Source organism: Myotis nattereri (genome assembly GCF_964212035.1).
Source record: "Myotis nattereri genome assembly, chromosome: 17".
NCBI lineage: Eukaryota > Metazoa > Chordata > Mammalia > Chiroptera > Vespertilionidae > Myotis > Myotis nattereri.
In genome coordinates this window covers 22,959,922-22,981,802 of record NC_138092.1, presented here as the reverse complement: position 1 = coordinate 22,981,802, position 21,881 = coordinate 22,959,922, and the positions used below count along the sequence as shown (strand labels likewise).

General features: G+C 35.5%; 1 protein-coding gene across 3 annotated transcripts in view; it reads left to right on the top strand.

Moving 5' to 3' along the window:
* Positions 1–21,881, top strand: part of EIF3H (eukaryotic translation initiation factor 3 subunit H) — an 85,672-nt gene that overhangs the window by 17,854 nt on the left and 45,937 nt on the right. The gene's annotated exons all lie outside the window — the stretch shown is intronic.

Here is a 21,881-nt window from a genome sequence, read left to right as displayed (position 1 = left end):
TAGAAGCTTCTTAGTTTCATGTAATTCAACTTATCTATTTTTGCATTTGGTATACTATTTAAGAAATCATTGCAAGACCAATGTTATGATGCTTCTTCCCTTTATTTTTTTCTAGGACACTTATGCTAGTATTAGAGTCCCAGTGCATGAGATTCATGCACTGGGATGGGGGGTGGGGTCCCTCAGCCCAGCCTGCGCCCTCTTGCAGCAGTCTGGGACCTCTCGGGGGATGTCCGCCTGCTGGCTTAGGTGGTATTAAAGATAATCCCTCTCACAGTCTGGGACCCCTCGCTTCGTACTGCCCACCTGCAGCAGATGTGTGAGAGGCCACCGCCCCTGCACTCGCCAGCCGTGAGCCTGGCTCTCTGCTCCTTAGTGCTGTCTCAGAGGCGGGAGAGGTTCCCGCCACTGCTGCTGGGCTTGCCAGCCATGAGCCCAGCTCTGGCTGAGCGGCGCTCCCACGGAGTGCACTGACCACTCTACGTTGAGCATCTGTCCCCTGGTGGTCAGTGCACGTCATAGTGACCGGTTGTTCCGCCATTTGGTCGATTTGCATATTACTCTTTTATTATATAGGATTATACCATTTTGGTTGCTGTTGCTTTGTAATATGTTTTGAAATCAACAAGTGTGAGACCTCCATATGTCCCCTCCCCCCCAAATTTTCCTATTGTATGGGTATATCCCGGAATAGAATACTTTTACATGCTATTTTAAGTTATGCTAAAAACCCATTGTTTTGCTTACTGCTTTTCCTTTATTTTGTGCCAACTCAAACTATTATCTTCAGGGAATGATTTTTTTGTTATTGAGCAAGCACTGGGCTAGCACTTGATGTTTATTTTTTTTTATTTATTTTAAAAAATACGTTCTTTATTATTCTTTTTAGAGAGAGGGAGGGAGAGGGAGAGGGAGAGGGAGAAGGAGAAACATTGATGTGAGGGAGAAATATTCATTGATAACCTGGGTATGTGCCCTGACTGGGAATCAAACCTGAGACCTTTCTGTGCACAACGCTCAACCAACTGAGCGACGCTGGCTGGGGCAATGCTTATTTTCCCATTGATTTCTACCTCCCTGTGTAGGAAGCACGTGCCTTGGCTTCATTTTATAGGTGAGGAAACTGAGGCCCAGAGAAGGGACAACCTTCTCAAGGCTTTGCAAGCACCAACTGGCCCACCAGCTTCAGGGAAGGATCTTTTCTTCTGTCTTCTCCCTTATTGAAAGTAAAATACTCACCAACTACTTCATAATTTTAGTGATTACGTATTTTGAGTTGCTTACCTTTTTCTTCTTTTTTTAAATTAAAAATTTTGTTTTTGTGCCTCAGGTAAAGCATACATTTTAAATCTATGATCCAACAGTGAGATGTTTTAAATTAGGGGTTGGCAAATTAGAATTCTTGGACCTACTTTTACATGTAACATATTATTGGAACACTGTCATGTCCATTCATTTCTGTATTTTCTGTGGCTGTGTGCCTGTTACAGTGGGGTAGTTGAGTACTTGAGAAAGACCATATGGGCATCAAGCCTGAATTTTATATGTCTGACCCTTTAAGAAATATTGACCAGCCCCTTTTTTATATATAGTTTTTTCTTCTTTTCCCTCATTAGGTTGAAGAATAAAGTAGTAGTTCTCTCTTTTCATCACAAATTGATGACCTTTTGTTTGTTGTTTATTTCTTCTACATGTTTCCCTTAACATTGACTGAGTTCAGAATGTATTGTGGGCACTGTAATTAAAATGTTGCTATTACTGGATGTTTGTTTCACTGGTACATCTGGAAAGTATAAGAATAGGTAGTGTTTGCTTTAATTTAAATCCTTTTTGCCTTTAAGAAAACCCCCATATATTGAATTGCCGCTGCTTAGGGGAACTGTCTATATACGTATATATAATAGGGAAGAAAGGCAATGAATTCATGGTTGCAGACTTGTGATCAGATATTGTGGAAAGGAAATGGTGTGAGGCCTATCAACTTGGGTGGGAATCGAAGCTCTTTACTTATTAGGATCTGTATGACACTGAATAATTTCACTTCTGATCAGATTTTTTTTTCTGACTTCGTAATATCCTTCATTGATTTAGTACATATTGTTCTTACTGAGTACTGGAAACATAGCTGAAGGATAATTTCCTTATAAGATTATTAACATTTTGGAGAGTGCTACCTTAGATTATGTTCAATAGATTGATCAAAATCAAGGAAACTTGGGGCATGAAGCTTTTCTCTTTTTGTTTCTGCCATGAATTCACATTTTGTTGTTGAACATGTGATAAACTCTCCTTTGAGTGGTTTAAATCTTGGATACACTTTTATATAACAGAATTAACTTTTCCAGTTGCAAGTAAAATAACTTGCTCACATTAGAAAATATAGGCTTAAAAAAATGAGGAGAAAAACTCATATTAAAATTCCCATTAGGGGGCACTATTATCAAGCTTAGGAGAAGTAGAGACTAATTTGTTTTCTCAGACATGCAACCTGAGGCTTGCTAAAAGGGAAAAATATTTTCATCTGATAAGATTCAGATACTGTTTTATACAACTGAATTCCTTAAATATGTTATAAAGTGCACTGAATTAAACACAGATCCAATAACTCACTGTCTTGTTTTTCAGCAGACTAAATCAATTTAATATTGCAGGTGATATAGGAAGCCTACTTTATTCTGCATCAGAGCCAAATCCATAATTTTCATATTTGGAGCGGACAAATTTTTTATTTTGCTTTCTTTAAGTCAGCCCAAAGGATGATCCTTGACTTTAAATAAGTTTCCTTCCAAAATGAAGCATGGAGACTGTATTTTACTACGAAAAAATGCAGTTAGGGGAATGAGTTGATGTCTTATTCAGATAGTATTAACGTGTGCAGGATTTGTAATTACTAAAATAATTCCACACAATGAAGTAATATATATGCAAAAATATATAAAATGAACAAAGTAGCTTTTTTGTTCCTTTTTAGGTACTTGAAAATTATTTTCTTTTTTTTTTTAACTTAAATTTGGTGTTAGAGTAAGAAATACTGCTGACTGCTGTACATAATTATTTTATTAAGCTTCCAAAAGAAAAGCAATGGTGAAGAGTCTTAAACAGATTTTTCAAAGGCTAAAATGTGAGTTGGCAAAAATGTAATTAAAATAAAATGTATTCAGCGTAATTTTTCACAGCATAGGTGTTGTTTTTTGTATCACAGGGTTCAGCGAGAGAAGGTTTGTGTAGTTATATTATTTGCAATACTTTCTATATAAGTAAGTTATATTTTAAGTTGGAAAAAATCTCTGCTTAATTACTTGCTTCCTGAAGACTCACCTTTCTTAGTTTGCCTGCAATCCACACCCAGTGCAAAACTGCTTGAAACATAGCTGATGCTTACTATTTTGGCTTTGTATTGCTTTTGAGTTCAGCGAAGTGTTGAATCAGGATAGAGAAAGCTTTTCATATTTTTTTAGACAGATGGGTACATTTTGTGAAAAGACATGATGTTTACTTATTATTTTGTATTATCTTCTATCTGTATGGATCAGTGAGCATTGTGATCTGCTTGACAGAATCTTTTTTTTTTTAATCCTGTTTCTGGTCCTGTCAGGTTGCTCAGTTGGTTAGAGTGTTGTCCCCATACACCAAGGTTGCAGGTGTGATCCCCGGTCAGGGCACATACAAGAATCAACCAATGAATGCGTAAATCAGTGGAACAACAAATCGATGTCTGTCTGTCTGTTTCTCTCTCTCTCTTTCTCACCCTCCCTTTTACTCTCTGAAATTAATAAATAGAAAATTTTAAAAATTCTGTTTATTTTATTGCATTTTTATAAAAAAGCTTTTCTTGGAAGAAATAATGGATAAATTGGATAGTTTTGGAGTGTTTTGAAACATACTGGATAAGTAGGAACATGTTTACTTTGTGACCTCAAATCATTAAGTTAGAGGTATGATAAAATGGTTCAAATATCTCAGAAAAAATATCTTAGTAATTCATTTCAGCTTTTTCCAGCAAATTACATATGAGTAGGTGGTGAAAAAGACACAAAGGTAAGAAATTCTGGTTACTGCTTTGAAAGATTTTAACTGGGGGAGACAAGTATGTAAATAAAGAATTGGGAAACAGAATTGATACAAGTCTAGAGTGAGGAAAGAAACAAAAAATGATGGGGATATCCAGCTATGAGCTACTAATTCTTCTTGGAGTGCTTTGGGGGTGGTGGGGGGGAAGGGGGTAAAGTGTAATTTTGAAGGTGAATGTCAATTGTATTTTTAAGTATTTTTTTAAGGAAGTTATGTCTTGTGAGATATGTATAAATATTCCCATTTCTAGTCCCTCAAATAACACAATCATCTCTAGAAATAAAGAATAAACTCTGTAATATAGATTCAACTTGTCATTCTTACTGTTGAGATAACTTTTTTGACAGTATTTTTCAAATTTGTTGCCGATTTTATATTCAGTATAAAAGTTGTTTTCTAGGTCTGGGCTCTTGATCTATGAAGGGACTCATGACAAGAACTTAGTAACATGTTTATACAAACTTTGGACCCATGCTGCACTTAGCTGTATTTAAATATTTAGTATATATACTTAATAAAATTTAAATACTTAATAAAATACATGTATTTCATTTAAAATGAAACATTGTGTAGGCCAGTAACTGGAGAGAACCTGTACACTGAATTAGGCTATAATTCTGGAAACTGATCTCTGTTGTTTTTCATGATATTATTTTGAAAATGTTAAATCATTCACATTTAATGATTTATCATAGGGCAATGAACTGTAGACTGTTGCTTGCTTAACTTATTTCGATTGATTTAAAACTAACTTAGAACCTTAAACTTACTTTGTATGATCAGTTTTTGGTCTACTAAGGTGATTAGAATACAAGAAGTAAAATCCAAATATGAAGCATCAACTCCAGTATTTTTATGCTTTTTGGTTCTTTTTTTGGGTGTCTTAAGATAAGAGTAGGAACAAAGTCTAGCTTCATTTTGAAAGCGTGGAAACTATTTTTGCGTTTACTTCATGTTTTAAAACTTAGGGTTTTCTTTTTTTAAATGAGTTTAGAAACTCACAAACTCACAGTGCATGGAAGGATATACTACTGAAAATGTGGTCAAGGTAAAGAATTTTCTGCTTAAAGAAATTAAAGCGCTTTACACTATACCTTCCCTTGGTCCCTAAAGCGTAAGTGCTATGGTTTGGAAAGAAGCCAAGTAAAACCTGTTCAAATTTTGTGCAGACTTAAAGTAATACTTTAAGATTTGAAAATTACAGGTGGCTATAGTACTTAAATAGTATTTAAAATTCCTAAGTTTCCCAAGTCTAAAGATGTAATACTTAAATTACTATTCCCAGGGGTTTAAATTTTAATTAAATAAAAATTGTCCTAGTTTTGAACAACAACATTATGTATAGATAATTGAATTTACTTCTAAACTTTAAGATAATAACCATTAAAAACGAACAGTTTGGCACTAATTAAAATGTCAGAAAGCCACAGTTACAGTGTGTGACCAAAGATCTTTGCTATTTCTGTTTCTTTTTTTTCTTCAAAAATTGTTCTAACCAACACAATTTAAGCTTGCTTTCTACCTTACCCAGAAGTGCTACCAAGCTCCACTCCCCAATTAAATACATCAACTAATGTGCAACTTTTGTAGATTGATAGGTTAATTATAATGAAATATGATGTTATGTTGTCAATACTGAGTTTTCCAAAGTGCCCTTTATATTAAGAGTGGTACTTTAGTCACGCTAATGAAGTATTCTCTTTGTTTTATATTTCTCACTAGGTGAAAATTTCATATCTCTTGAAACTTTCACCTGTTTGAAATTACTCTTCATGGTTTACCTATTATTAGTTTCAGAGGTGTTTTAATACCTTTATCTCTATTTCACCGTGAGGACTTTTTGCTGTTTTTAAAATTTGTATTTATTTATTTATTTTTAAGGGGAGAATGATGATTTTTATTTTCTTTTTTAAATATATTTCATTGACTTTTTTACAGAGAGGAAGGGAGAGGGATAGAGAGTTAGAAACATTGATGAGAGAGAAACATCAATCAGCTGCCTCCTGCACACCCCTTACTGGGGATGTGCCCGCAACCAAGGTACATGCCCTTGACCGGAATCGAACCTGGGACCCTTGAGTCCGCAGGCTGACGCTCTCTCCACTGAGCCAAACCAGTTAGGGCTGCTGTTTTTTTTTTTAATCAATAATTTTTCTGAGTACATTTTAGATGCTTTCTGATATATTTGAAAACAAAGGCAATATTTATTTTGACTTAATAATAGAATGGCATAGGTTTATAATGCAACCCTGCATCTCCACCCTACCCTCATCCCCATTCACGTTCACCCTTTGTTTTCTCTAATATTTAACCTACGGACACTTTACTATACATAAGGAAACCCTTTCTTCCTTGCTTGATTGGTGGAGGATCATAATATTATTCCAGTGGTCTTTGCAGAAATGTACCGGTCTTGTTTCTGTTTTGCAGAATTGGGTAGGAGATACCTTGTAGAGACATCTTTTGGGGACAGGTTTATAACCCCCACCAGTAATTGGCTGTAAGAGCCCGGCAGCACAGTCCTGTGTGGGGCTCTGGACTCGTGGCATGCTGTTAACCACAGCAGGCAGCAGTGGCCGCAGCAGCCCCGTTCCACAAGTACCAGTTGTCCCCAAGCCACTATAGCTTCTAGGTTCATCTGCTCTCACTTTTCACCTTTTCTTTTCTTTATTCCTTTGTTATCTATTCATTAAATCAATATTTCTGTGGGAACTACGTGCCAGGCATTTCCACTGGTCATAGCATACCTGTGTCTCTGCTAAGGCTGTTTTTTGAAGTGTTCATTATTTAAACAACTTAGCTATTCTAAGCAGTATATTTGTATAGAAACATAGGAAGATTTGTTAGCACATTATGTTAGTGAAGTCAGATTATTAGTATAAAGTGGAGATTATGCAGCTATTCAGGTGAAACATTTTTGTGTAGTTGGAGAATAATTTGATTTACAAATGTATATATGCAAATCTATACATTTCAAAGTTTGCAATTCAAAGTGATTCCATTGCTTTGTAAAGTAATTTTGTTTCTAAAAATTATTCATCATGTTTTCATTTTCATATTAGGAATATTTTGTTTTTATTTTTTAGCTCACTTGGCAGTGACTCCCAAAAGTTTAAAGTTTCTTTGTCAGTAATTGAATTTGTAAGTAAATGTACTCAGTATTTAAAGTATATTACCAAAATTCTTAAGGTAATATGAATTATTTCTACTTAATTTTATTTTAAATTTATTTTTTTAATCCTCACTCGAGGACATGCCTAAAGAGAGGAAAGGGGGGGGGCGGGACAAGAAGACACTTGCCTAAAGATAGGGGAGGGGAGTAGAGGGGAGGAAAAGAAGCGGGGAAGGAGGGGAAGGCAGGGGAGAGGAGGAGAAACAGTGATCTGTTGCCTTCTGTATGGTCCCCATCTCCCTGACTGGGGACTGAACCTACAACCCAGATGTGTGCCCCTACCCAAATGGAACTGGCAGCCTTTCGGTGCACAGGGTGTTGCTCAATCAACAGAGCGACTCTGTCCAGACTTTGCTTACTTTTACAGTTTCTTCTTTTCTTCCTCTTACCACTCCCACCATGACTACACAGATAAAACAAAAACATTAAAGGGATTCAGTGCTAGAAGAGAGTGAAAGGTTGTGTGAAATGAGGTAATGTAATACCTTGATGGATATTAGCCTTTTCTCTGGTGATAAAATGGGGCATGGGATGGTATAGACATAACATGAACTATAAAAATCACTGTAAGCCTTAACTCGGTTACTTTCCTGCTCTTTAAAAGATACTTGACATAACTAACAGAGAGATTGATGTTTTGTCACAATCCAGATTTGTGTTTACAAATTGTCTCCTCAAACTATGGGCAATCTGGTAAAAAATTATAGTAGCCAGTTCTGTATATATGGACATGATGTCTGCACACATATACCATTATAGCTCTCACTGAGAAAATTCCTAAAATCATTCCTATATACACAGATCTTGCAAACTTTCTGAAAGGTATAATAGGAAGGAAATTTAGACTGAGTTCAGGCGAAAGCTCTCTTACAGTTGGCTAACCACTGATTGTAACAGTGGGTCTCTCCAGCCGCAGTTTTCACTTTTGCGGAGTAAACCACAGTAGGAACTTCCGTGATTCCTTTTATACTAAGAGTGTGTGTGTGTGTGTGTGTGTGTGTGTGTTCTAATTGATTTCAGAGAAGAAGGGGAGGGAGAGAGAGATTGAAACAACAATGATATGAGAGAATCATTTATCGGCTGCCTCCTGCACATCCTCCACTGGGGATTGAGCCAACATCCCAGGCATGTGCCCTGACTGGGAATTGAACTGTTATCTCCCGGTTCACAGGTTGATACTCAACCGCTGAGCCATGCTGGCTGGGCTGTGATTCTTTTTTATTTTATCTTCACCTGAGAATATGTTTATTGATTTGAGGGAGAGAGAGATGTGAGAAACATCGATTGGCTGCCTCTGATATGTGCTCCGACTGTGATCGAACCCATAGCCTTTTGGTGTATGGGATGATGCTCCAACCAGCTTAGCCACTCGCCCAGGATGGAACTTCTGTAATTCTTTTAGCAGGTGGGAAACTGAGGCCCAGAGAGGCCCAACTCTAAAATTAGTGGCAAATCCTGAACTAGGAACCCTGCAATTTAGAAGGGTTGTCAGTAATCCCAGTATTTTGTCAAAATCACTGAGTGAGTGATACAGATGCCTGCAGGTAGGTATGATATATTAACTTAAAAGGCTACTTTTTGGTGTTATCATTTAGTATCAGCACAGTTGGAATTAAATGATTGTTAAATTTAAGACTGGACTTAAGAGAGTTTCCTAAGTTTGAATGTATATACACCAGATATTAAATAAAAATAAAGGGCAATTCTAGTTTTCAGTTCAACAGAAATTAGTGGTAGTTAAGTATAAATAGTCAGCTCAGATACTCTAAACCCAATTATATACTGCAAGTTAACACAGCTTCTGGTTTTTTGTTACATGGAATAAAGAAACTAATTGAAAATGTAGATTGATCTGGGTAGGTTCAGGAGAAAAGTGTATTCTTATTAAAGGCCACTGAATGCAGTTACAAGCAGTTTGAGTAGATGGTTTAATCTGATTTAAGAAATCAATGTCTGATTGATGACACGGGAAGAGTTTGTAGAATGCATTGCTGTGCAGATGACTTAGACAGTACTGATAAATCTGGTCATGTGAATTTCCTTCCTTACACAGTATGGTTCGTGGTATGTTGTGCAGTGCTTCCAATCTGCTGTGACTGCCATCTGCACAAGCAGAGTAAACGAGAAGCGAGCATGGAAAGGAAATGCATCAGTTAGTTGTAAGGAATCTGTGAACACTGGGTGCCACTCATGAAACACTGAGCAGTTAATGATTTTCCTTTGTAACCAGTACAACTAGCTGTCTGTAACTGGGAGGTGTGCAAGTTGTACACAGTTCACCTTTTCAGATATCTTGGTGCCTATGGTTGAGACCAACTGGGGAATCCAGGGACAGAAACAATGATTAAGCTTCCATTATTTTATTTTTCCCTATTTTTTTGTTGTAATCTTTTATTGCTTCAGTATTTGGCACCATTGTTGAGGTAGATCTGATAATCACAGTATTTTTACTTTGCCTGAATGGAATCTTTTTGGAAACAAATTATGATATAAAACAAGTTTTCTGAGAAACATTTAAATACTTTTAAAAAACCTTAAAGTTGTAACCAACAGGGAACCATATGATGGAGAATTTGTGTATGAATAAGAGGACATGACTGGCAGAATCTAACCTGTATTCCTTTGTCACTGGATAAATCTCATTTCAATTTAAGGTTTATAACTTGTAAAATAGTTTTTTTTTTGTGTGCATATGGTTACCTTCTTGAGGTAAACATGTGAACCCTATAAAACTGTGTTAACTATGAATCATCTGGTACCTCCTTAGAAATTAACATAACCTTATATAGATGACTAATAATACAAAGCCATTGTGGTTTCTGTGGTTTTTACCAAGCATGGCTCCAGTTCTAAAACATTTATAATGAAACCTGCTCTCTTTAAAAATTTTTTTAGACAAAGAGTTGTCTTATCAGCAACCTTCAGTAACTTAAGCAGATCCATAACTGGGGGGAATTAATAGCAGAGAGTTTTTGTTGACACCAGGAAGTAGATTAAGTAGTGCAATTGTGGTAATGAGTACCATATATGATAAGCCTGAGCCACCTGGGTTTTATTAGGCTGCTTGATACTTTGATCACAATATTATTTCAAGGCTTGTCTATTTAAATTGCTAAGTTTTCTTGTCATCTTTGTGATTTAGATCATAGTTTCTTTCACTGCAAAGAGATTTTTTAAAAAAAAAAAAAAGGGAAAAGAAAGGCTCTAGCCAAGTGAAAAATTCTGCATAGGTACAAGTTAACAGCTAAGCAAGTCATCATAGAATGAGAAAATCTGTTAAACATAAAATGAAAAATTGAAAGTATAACAGTTGAATATCAAGTTCTTCTGACCTTGCTTCTCTTTAGTTTTTGCTTGGATCATAATCACACTTTTGTTTATCATGTGGTAATGGAGTACTATAAGGATGTTGGGTATAATTATTGTTTGGTATTAATAAATACACTTAAAATATATATTTCTTGTTTTGAGACTATAGTATTGCTATTGGTTTCCCTTTAGTTGATATTAAGTAGTTTTGATGAACATTTTGAGAATTTATGGAAAGATTTTTAACTACTTCACCCATAATGAATGAATTACACTAATCACAGAATTTAATTTGTTTGATAAATCATCCTGCTTTGTCTTTGAACTTGAAATTTTATACTTTAGTTAGTCCAAAATAGATGAATGAAATTTTTAGTCATCAAAATCAACAGACTTTCCACTAATTTTCTTTACTATAGAAGTAGTGTTTTACAGGTATTTAATGGTATCTTTGTTATGTATTTAAGCAAATGTTTTAGCTTGGGAAAATAAATTTTCATTTTGACTAGTAAAGGAAGGACGGGGAATATTTAATAATTTAAGATGTTAAATTACTGCTAGCATAATGATAATCATTATTAAGTGCCATTTTGAATAATACATGTAAAATGCTTTGTAGATTTATTCGCATACTCAGTAATTTTCAGTTTTGATTTTTGAGTACTCTTACAACTGTTGTAATTTGGCTAGAAGTTTCCATGTCCCAGTGTAACTTTTAAATCTTGTTAAGGGCTAACTTAAGATGGTCTTTTTTAAAATAATGATTTGCCCTTGGCATTGAAACAACAGCCTTTTTGTTTTCCCTGATAAGAAAAAGAAAAAAAGTATTAAAAATAGGAAAAGATTTGAACCTTAGAAAGATTGTTTACCAAGAATTTGTAACATTCTTATTTTTTGAAAATAAGGTAGTAGCACTTTAAGTTTTAGAGGTATGTGAACACTCATTGATTTAGGCAAAATGAACTCATGTAAGAGGCAGAGGGATAGATTTAGGAACAAGCATGTGGTACAGCATAGAGAAATGAGAAGATACGTTGATTACAGCAAAGAGTTTAGGGGAATGGTCTGAAATAATAACAGGGTCAGATTACGGAAGGCTTTGATGCATGGAAAAGAAGCTTAAAACTTGAAGCAGTTGTGAGTTATCCTAGGTTCCCCAGCAGAGGTGTGATAGTATAAAATCAATATTTGTGACTAGAGGCAGGAAAAACAGGCAGATAATGAGGGTTTGGATGAAATGTGGATAGTAGCAATAAGAATTGGAAAGGTGAATACTAGAGAGAGATATGGAAGAAATGGCAAAAGATTGAGTTCAAGGGTATATACCAGGGGTGGGCAAACTTTTTGACTCGAGGGCCATAATGGGTTCTTAAACTGGACCGGAGGGTCGGAACAAAAGCATGGATGGAGTGTTTGTGTGAACTAATATAAATTCAAAGTAAACATCATTACATAAAAGGGTATGGTCTTTTTTTTTTTAGTTTTATTCATTTCAAACGGGCCGGATCTGGCCCGCGGGCCGTAGTTTGCCCACGGCTGGTATATACACATTTTGAGGGTTTGGCTTCATGTATCAAATAATTTTAATATCTGACATATCCTAGGAGAATTAAATTCCTGTTTGTCATCCCTTTCCCTCTTGAATCACTGTGAAAAGCACTTGTTCTGTGATAAAGGTATGTGTGGCAGAGCAGATGGGTATAGGAAATGTAAGCTGTTGATAAGCACCAGGGGGATTCCTGAACATTTACTAAAATATTAAATATTTAAGATTTTAAATCAGGGAGCCGCTTGGGCCATTTTGAAAGTACATATGTGGTTTGGAATAGTCAATATATATATATATAGATATATAGATATATAGATACATCTATATATCTATATATATATATAGATGTGAACTGATATTTTTAGTGCTGTCTTAAGAATTAATCTATATTATAAAGCTCCAATGAATAGAACTAAGATCTGCTAAAAATAGAAATGAGTGAAGTAAATGTACTTCACTTCACTCTTCCAGCAGAATAGTCCATTCATGGGTGGGTTTCCTTAGACTGTTGTGTCCCATCTTAAGGATAGTTTTTGCAACTTGTTGGATTCATTCATTTAGCAGAACTTTGCCAGCTATATTAGGAACTTTGCCAGATAGTGGAGAACATGATGAATACGTGGAGGAGAGAGACAGTAATATATAGGTAAACAAATAAAATATTTGCAACTTGTGCTAACTACTGTGGAAGAAATAAACAGATGCATTAATGGGTGGTGCTCCACCATAAACAGGTCCCTCAGAGAGTCTCTAGTAGATATATTAACCGAAGGATATAGTGAATTTATTTGAAGTGAAGGATAAGAAAGAGCTTCTGTGTGAAAAGCTAGGAGTAGAAGCAAACCAAGTGCACAGGCCACTCCTGAAATGGGAATGAGCCTGGCATTGTTCAGCAACTCTCCGAAAGCTAGTTTTTGTAAATCCTGCTAAATGAGACATTAAAGGGCTGTGTCTTTCAGAGCCTTATAGGAGTTAGGGTCTTACTCATTAAGGCAGCAAGAGACTACGGAACTCAAGGGCTTTAAGTTATATGTAGTAAACTAGCTGAATTGATGACTATCATGCTCTTTATAATTCTGTAACTTAATCAGGACTTTCTTCTTGGTGTTGCATTTGAAATATTTATGGGAACTGAGCTTGGTTTATTTTTTCCAAGAAAGTTTATTCATGCTACTAGATAACCTTCATAAATAAATTTTTCTGGTGTCTATTTTTTGTTATTTTTAAAATTTGGGTATATGTTATATATTATGTGCCTTAATATGTAACTTTTCATACAGAAGGACATTTGCTTTACTTATATACTATACCATCTTCAATATACTTTTGGGTATCTGAGATCATGCAGGTGGATTAGGATCCATTTCTGACAGAATACCAATCAGATGTTGGAGAACATTCATAGTAGCTCATCAGCATTTCAGTATCAGAAATATTTGGTATAGCAGTTAACTTTTTCTGGGGTGATGCAGTGTTACTGGCATAGTTCTTTCCCACTGCAAAGTGCCTTTTGAATAGAGGAACTCCCTGGAATTTTACATTTAGGGTAAATACAACTTTGACCACTGTCACAGAGTATGCTACCAGTGTGAGAGCTACATATTGGCACACAACCTATGAACTTATTTAAGAGACGAAGAAAAAAAAATGCTTGAAATAATTTACTTTAAAATAGCCTTAAATAGCTTCTCTGGTCTCTCTTGGATGTTTGAAATATTCCAGCTTTTAAAGTATCAAAGTTAAGAAACTAGGAAAAGATATATTGAAGTTTTAGGGACATTCCTTTGACTTCCCTTTTATGCAGCTCTTAAACTTTATTTGAGTATTGGTTCCAAGGATCTCTTCATGCTTGTGGACTATCCTCACTCTTCTGTGTATGGCATAAAACAGCAACTTACATCAAGAGTTTACTATCAGAAAAATAGATATTTTTACTAGTTATTAGAGCAGTATCAGGCTTTCTTTTTCCTCTATCTTCTTAACTGGGAAAGATCTTTACAAAGTAAAAGCTTTGAAAGTTAACCACTGGGAGGCAATGCTCTTAATGTTGTCATTTTCATCCTTAGTGTTTATTATACTGGTAACGATAACATTACAACCACAGTCGTAATTGCTAACATTTATTGAGCACTTGCCATGTGCCAATCCTTGTGCTGAGCACTTAATATGCATTCATTTAATTCTGTGGCTACTTTATGAAGTAAGTACTATACTGTTGTTTCAGGCAGTATGTGGTTATAGCCAAATGGTTGGTATAGGAAATGATTTCAGAAGAGAAGTCACTTCAGCACTAGGTTAAACTAGTAGAATTTGAGCTGCATATTGAAGATGTGGTTCCTGCATCTCTCTCTGAGCTTATCTCATATTGCTAAGGAAAGCATCAGCTGTACTAAGCCATTTTGTTCTGTCTTGTTCCTGGATGGTATCCTTCCTCTTCACCCCTGCTGATTAACTCCTTATATTTTCAGGACTCGGTTTATCCTCAGACATGCATCCTCCTTCTCCCCTCCACCATGCCCCCCCCCCCCCCAATATCCTTGAGACTGCCCTCGCTGCATGCTCTATATGCTTATTCCTGATGGTACTTATCAGACTATATACATTTAAATCTCTTAATTTGAAATAATTTTAGACCAGAGAAGTTTGCAAAGAGTTCTTGTATACCTTTACCCAGCTTCCCTTAATATTGACATCTTATATAACCTTGGTGCATTTGTCAAAACTAAGAATTGGTATAACACCATAACTAAACTACAGACTTTATTTAGATTTTGTTCTGTTCCAAGGTCCAATTCAGGATACCATATTGCATTTAGTTGTCATGGTCTCTTTAGTCTTTTTCCATCTGTGTCTTATCCTTCTTTTTTCTGACCTTGACACTTTGAAAAGTACCCTTAGCTATTTTGTCCATTGTCAATTTGGGCTTGTCTGATGTTTTCTTATGATTAGGTAGAGGTTATGGATTTGGGGGAAGAATAGAAGTGAAGTGCCTTCTCATCACATTCTCTCAACATGTCTTAGTATTGGTGATATTAACCTTGTTCACTTGGTTTAAGGGGTGACGTCCAGGTTTCTTCATTGAAGAGTTACTGATCTTCCCTAGAAGTGAGTTAGCTCCTAAGTCCAGCCCATACTCAAGAGGAAGGGAGCTAAGTTGCACCTTTTGGTGGGAGGAATATCAAACAGTTTCTGGAGATGTATGAAAAAACACCCCAGTAATAAATATTTTGAGTACTATCAGACTATATTTTAATTATCTTTTCAATTATCGTTCACTTTTACTAGACTGGATGCGCATTGAGCTCAGGGGCTAAGACTGATTGGTTATTTCCCTTGTATGTAGAATAGTGGCATATGGTAAAAGCTCAATAAAATAGTTGATGAATGGCTAGAACTGAAAAAAAGAGTTTGTGAATTGAATACAAAACTAAAGTAGTTAAACTTGATCCTGTAGGAAGTGGAACAGTATTAACAGTGTTTGAATAACATGACAAAAAATTTTACTGTTCTAGTTTCCTTTGTTTTAATTTTGTTTGTGATTAGGGAATATTTTCTTTCTTAATTTTAATACAGTATTTAGAAAAAGTGTTTTTTCTTGTTAGCTTTGAAGGAGAACTGATTAGAAGAAAAGAATTTTAAAAAACAAATTTAGACCAGAAGTCTTATTTTATGATTAAAGATAGCTGGTTAAATGTTTTGAGCATACTTTATATTTAGAAGGGTGGATTTAACTTGGGAAAGCATATAATTTCTAAGTAAATTAGCAGTGATAGAAAATCCCTTCCTATTTCTCAAAAAAGGTGTTTAAAATTGCCAATGTTAAGTTTAACCTCACTATTGCATTAAAAAGAGACCTCTCTGAACCCTAAGTGTGCTAAATTTAACTTCCTTTTTGGATGCCCATTTTACTTATGGATGCCTTTCTGGCTTCCCTTCTAATTGTATAAATCTCTTTCTTCCTTTCCTTCCTTTCCTCCCTTCCTTCCTTTTCTTCCTTTCATGTTGGTTGATCCACTGGAAACAAGAACAGTAAGTCATGCTTGCATTTGACCATTGACTGATTTCTTTGCTAAGTAGTAGCTAAAAAGTGAAGAGGAGTTTTTTAAAAGAACTTGAAGATTTTAGGAGATTAATAAGTGAGTTTTAATCTTTTGTTTCAGCTGCCATTGCCCCCAGCCCGAAGGATGAATTTTCTCACCTGCTCTTTTCCCTGGGCAGTTAAGCAGTTCTTGCTCTAGTGCCAGATTATCAATGGCTACTTAAGACTGTTAAAATATTCTGCCTTCTGTTTCATTGTTTCCATTAAAAAAAAAGTCTGCATTGTCATTTGCCATTGATCTTATGGGCCCTTGCCCTTAGAAGAGCATAATAACAGCACCTGTGTGTTCATTAAACTGTTTGGTGATATTTAAGGAAAAGATTTTTGAGCTTAGAGGAATCAGATATTGAGTGTTTTACTGATAACAAAGAGTATTGGGAAATTGAACTATGTAATAAAATGTAAATGTATATCACCTAAGCCATATATACTATATATATATTTTATAATTCATAAGATGATAATAGTTGGGTGATTTAAGAATAGTGGACCTGTAACTCAGTGGGTTTAGGTATGCACACCCATGTGTGTGTATATATATACACATATGTGTGTAAAGTAATCAGGGCAAGTCAAAATTTCTATATACAAATTCTTCACAGCCCCCCACTCTGCCCTTTACTAAGATGAGCTACTGCTATTAACATTGTCTTTTAATCTTTCAGTATAAAAAAAAATTAAAACAATGAAATTTAGGGGTTGGCGACATTAAAGAAGTAGGAGCTGACATGAGAAATTGGGATTTCCCAGAATGAGGAAAGAGATAGGTGGTAGAGAGAGGTTTTGAAATAAGAGCTACTGCATGAGAAGTTATGTTAAACATTAGTCTTTTTAGCTTCAGTTTTCTCATTTATAAAATGGCGATAGTTGTACCATTTTAGTGGGCAACTATGCAGGCTTTTGTGAGTATTATGACAATACTCAGATCTATTTTAAGAAAAAATATTAGACTGAAGGAAGAGCATTGGTAATGGGAATGAAGAGAAGGAGTAGATACGAGAAATTTGATGCCTTCTGAGTAAAGCAGTAATTTGCATCAGTGAGTGACACCTAACTTGACTTGTAGACTGGACTTGTTATGATTGGGAAAATTTTGGCATAAGTTCATTTTAAAAGAAATGTGTATGGTTTACTTCTTTGAATAATCAGTCATGTCAAATTTATATCAGATTGATCAACATGTTAAAGCTATGGTAAAAATAACTACTATTATATTTATTTTGTATGTGAAATCATAGTATCTAGTAGTTATGATAGTGGCCCTCAGGAGTGGTAGTGGAGGCATAAGCTCTGGAATTAGACTTGTATCTGATCTGATAGACACTGTGATAATACATTTACCCGTTAGGGTTGTTCTGGGAATTAAGTGAAAATGTATGTAAAACATAAAGGCAGTACATACTAGAAATTGGTTTTTTTTTACAAATGCATAATTTTAGGTACATTTTGGCATCAATTTTGGGTTTATTGTATACCTGGAGGCAAATGAAATGTATAGGGCCTTATCTCCCACCACAGCATAATTTAACTTAATCAATTGAGATTATGCTTATCAAATTTCAAGATCAAGCCTTATTGAGTAGACTAATTTGCATTGTATAATTCAAAGTAATCAGGGCAAGTCAAAATTTAGAGAAGATTTTTAAATAGCGTGATATTTAATAGGAACAAATAAAGGTTTAGGCCCTGAGGGAAGAAACATAAACCATTACTAATTCAGTGAGGAGGACAGGCTCAGCTAGTGGTTTCCGGAGAAGGGGGTAAAAAAATAAGTTCGTAACATAGTGCAAGGGGAGCCTCACCTCCTTGTAGGAAATGGGACAATGGCTTGAGTACAGACCGAGAAGGTTGTGGTCATCCTGACAATTCCAGTTTAATTTATAAGCTCACTGGTGGAGTGAACTTCACTCTGTTTCCAGTCTGTAGGAAGGTATTTGAATTGATAGTAGAACAGAGGTGGAAAGCCAGCAACTACCAGCATTTGAGTCTGTAAAGGCAACAATGGGTCTTCAAATAGGCATGCATTTAAAAAATAAACATTTTTCTAAAAATCTAAAAATGTCTTCTTTTTAAAAAATTTTATTCAGGCCCTTTAAGGAAATCTGCAACTCTTTGGAAAAGCCACTAATACTTCTGTGCCCTTATTGTATGAACGAACATGTTTTGGTGTGCTTGCCCTTTGTGTTTGGCTGCATATACGGTTTTTGTTTGATTTGGTTTTTTTTTTTTAAAAAAACTTTTTGGGTTTCTGTTCTTTTCATTCTGTTTTTGAGCAAGGCTGTTCTGCCTCATATATTTTGTAGTCATATTTACACTTCATCAATTTTACCCTCACAAATTATTTTGCTTTTTTTTTCCTCAAGAAGGGTAAGCATGATACAGTGATGAAATATATGAGTGTATAATAGAAATTCAATATCATGCTAACAAAAAACAACTGTATTGTAAGTATTTTGAAGCCCTAATCATGGAACTCTATATTTTAGGCAGAAATACTTTCTACTGTGCTATGGAGTCTGATCCTTGATGCAGTCATGAAATATGCTTATCTTCTATTAAGTTTCAATCATTATTTCTATTTATTACTAGAGGCCCAGTGCATGAAATTTGTGCACTGGTAGGGTCCCAGCAGCTGTGGCCAGGGCCTTCCTCCTTTCCCCCAGCCTTCCCTGTCCCCTGTTTGAACTCCCGGTCGAGGGAACAATTTGCATATTATGCTTTTATTATATAGGAGGATATTAGAGCTAGAAAAGTTTGAATAGTGTCAGGCAAGAACCATTTTCTAGTATTTGGGGGGAGGGATGGATATATATATATATATATATATCTGTATCTACATATATATATATATATATCTGTATCTACATATATTTTTTAAAATATGTTTTTATTGGTTTCAGAGAGAGGAAGGAAGAGGGAGAGAGAGAAACATCAATGATGAGAGAGAAACATTGATCGGCTGCCTCCTACTGGGGATCAAGCCCTCAGCCCAGGCATGATCCCTGACTCGGAATCAAACTGTGACCTCCTGATTCATGGGTCGATGTTCAATCACTGAGCCCACTGGCCGGGCTGGGGGAGGGATATTTTAAAATATCTATAAATACGAATGGTTTTCTCTTTAATTCAATGGGTTATTATAGTTATTATTTATTTTGATGTTTGTTTTATCCCTGCTTTGATCAGTAGGCTTCCATTCAGGATAGTTGTGTCCTTTTGCAATGTCCCTGTCAATTTTTCAAGCATTTCCTTGCTGTATGACATAACATGATATCCGGACTCATTTCATACTTTCTGTGTCACAGTTATTTCTCAGAGGAGCCCTATATCCTCCTGGAGAAGAATGCTATTTAAGAGACAAGAACTGGGCACTGAGTCTGCTCATTGCTATTAAAGTAGCACTACTTCTGGACCTTTTATGCTGACAGACCTATGGAAAGTATGTGTTTAAGTTCACCAATAACATACAGATAAATATGTTACTTCTGTATTTACCTATACTGAAACCATGAGTTCACACTGAAATGTCCAACTCCAGTGTACTACAACAGAGTTTATTCTCGTTTTCTCTCTTTCCATATAAGTAATTCCCTTCTTTGGCAGTGAAAATACTCGCCCAAATTATAATACATTTATTTATTTGGTTAATTTCTCCTTTATGTGACTGATGTATGTCTGCATTTGCACCTTGCCTGTGCAGATGCCTTCCTCCCCTTCTCAAGCTCTCCACATGCCATCCAATCTCCCATGCCACCTTCCTTACCCCAGTTGCCCTGCCTTCCTTACCTTGCTCAGATGCTGACTGTTCCCCACTCTCCCACCTTCTTCATTTGACGGAATCTCTGACTCCCCATGCCAGCCACCCTCTGTTGACCACCTTTCTTATCCTGTTTAGGCTTGGACATTGCTCTGGGCCATTACACACCCCTCTCTCCCAAGGTATGGACCTTTTCTTCAGGGAAAAAAAAAAAAAAGTGCCTATGCACAACTAGGCACACGCCTTAAAGAGATTAACTCCAGTTTTTAAGACCTTTGCATTAGATGGGATTTTCTTATTGCTATAAAGGCAGTGTGGGCATGATCATGGGATAAATACAGGAAATGTGGAGAGAAACGTTTATTTTCTCTCTGTTACTATGCTGGAATACAGTTCCATGAGTTAGTTTCAGCTAATGCTTCCTTCTTTGAAGGGTTAAGGTAACTATCTGCATCACATTGTATCTATCTTATCTGAACATATACAATCTTTATTACTCAGCTCTTGTGTATTAAGCTTATTTTCATTGGCTCCATTTGTTCTTTGTTCTAAAAACACTCATTGTAATTAATGATTGGATGAAAGAATGTAACTTGTTCCTGCATTCTGCTGATGGGCATATTTATTTAATTCAGAATTTTATATTCATTTACAAATATAATTTGGAGGATTGTTCCATCTACATTATTACTTCTAAACTTGAGGCTAGAAAAATTGTTCTCACCTGTATTGATGAATTTTACACATTACTATTTTTTAACAACTTTATTGAAGTATACTTTCTCTGCCATGTAATTTTCCCATTTAAAGTGTACAATTCAGTGGTTTTTAGTATATTCACAGATATGTACAGCCATCCCTACAGTCACTTTTAGAACATTTTCATCACCTCATAAACCTGTGCCCTTTAGCTGTCACATCTCTGTCTCCCAGCTTCCACCTCTAGCCTTAAACCACCATTAATCTACGTTCTGTTTGCATAGATTTTTCTGTTTTGTACATTACATATAAATGGAATCATATATGGTTTTTTGTGATTGACTTCTTTCACTTAACATAATGTTTTCAAAATTCTTCCATATTGTAGCATGTATCAGTACTTCATTAATTTTTTTATATATCTATGGTAAAATGCAAAAACAAAATTTGTCATTTTAACAATTTCAAGTATACAATTAAGTGACATTAATTATAGCCACTATGTTTTACACTCATTATCACTGTTTCCTCAAGTTTCTCATCATTCCAGACAGAAACTCTGTGCCTATTAAGCTGTAACTTATCATTCCTTCTCTGCCACCCTCCCCCCTGTCAAGCCTCTGGTAATCTTTAATTTATTTTCCTCTCTAGGTACCTCCTATAAGTAGAACCTTGCAGCATTTGCCCATTTGTGTCTGGCTAAGTTTCTTTAGCATGTTTTCAGGGTTCATCTATATTGTAGCATGTATTAGAATTTCATCCCTTGTTATGGCCGAGTAATCACATTTTATTTAGTATTTATCAATTGATGGGCATTTGGCTATTATGAATAACGCCGCTGTAAACATTTGTATACGTTTCTGTGTGGACATTTTTAAAAAAATCTATTAAAATTATTCTGAGCTTTTTGCCTCATTTAAAAAAGTTTTAAAATATACAATTTATTGCAGAATATATTCACAGGAGAAGTTCATACAACAAATGCAGTTTGGTGACTAATTATAAAGCAAATATCCACATAGCCACTACTTCTTGAGTCAAGAAATAAAACATGGGTAGCATCAGAGGTCTCCCTGTTATGCTGCCTGATTACATCTCCCTGTGTTCCCCTAGAACAGTGTTCGGCAAACTCACTAGTCAACAGAGCCAAATATCAACAGTACAACGATTAAAATTTCTTTTGAGAGCCAAACTTTTTAAACTTAAACTATGCAGGTAGGTACAT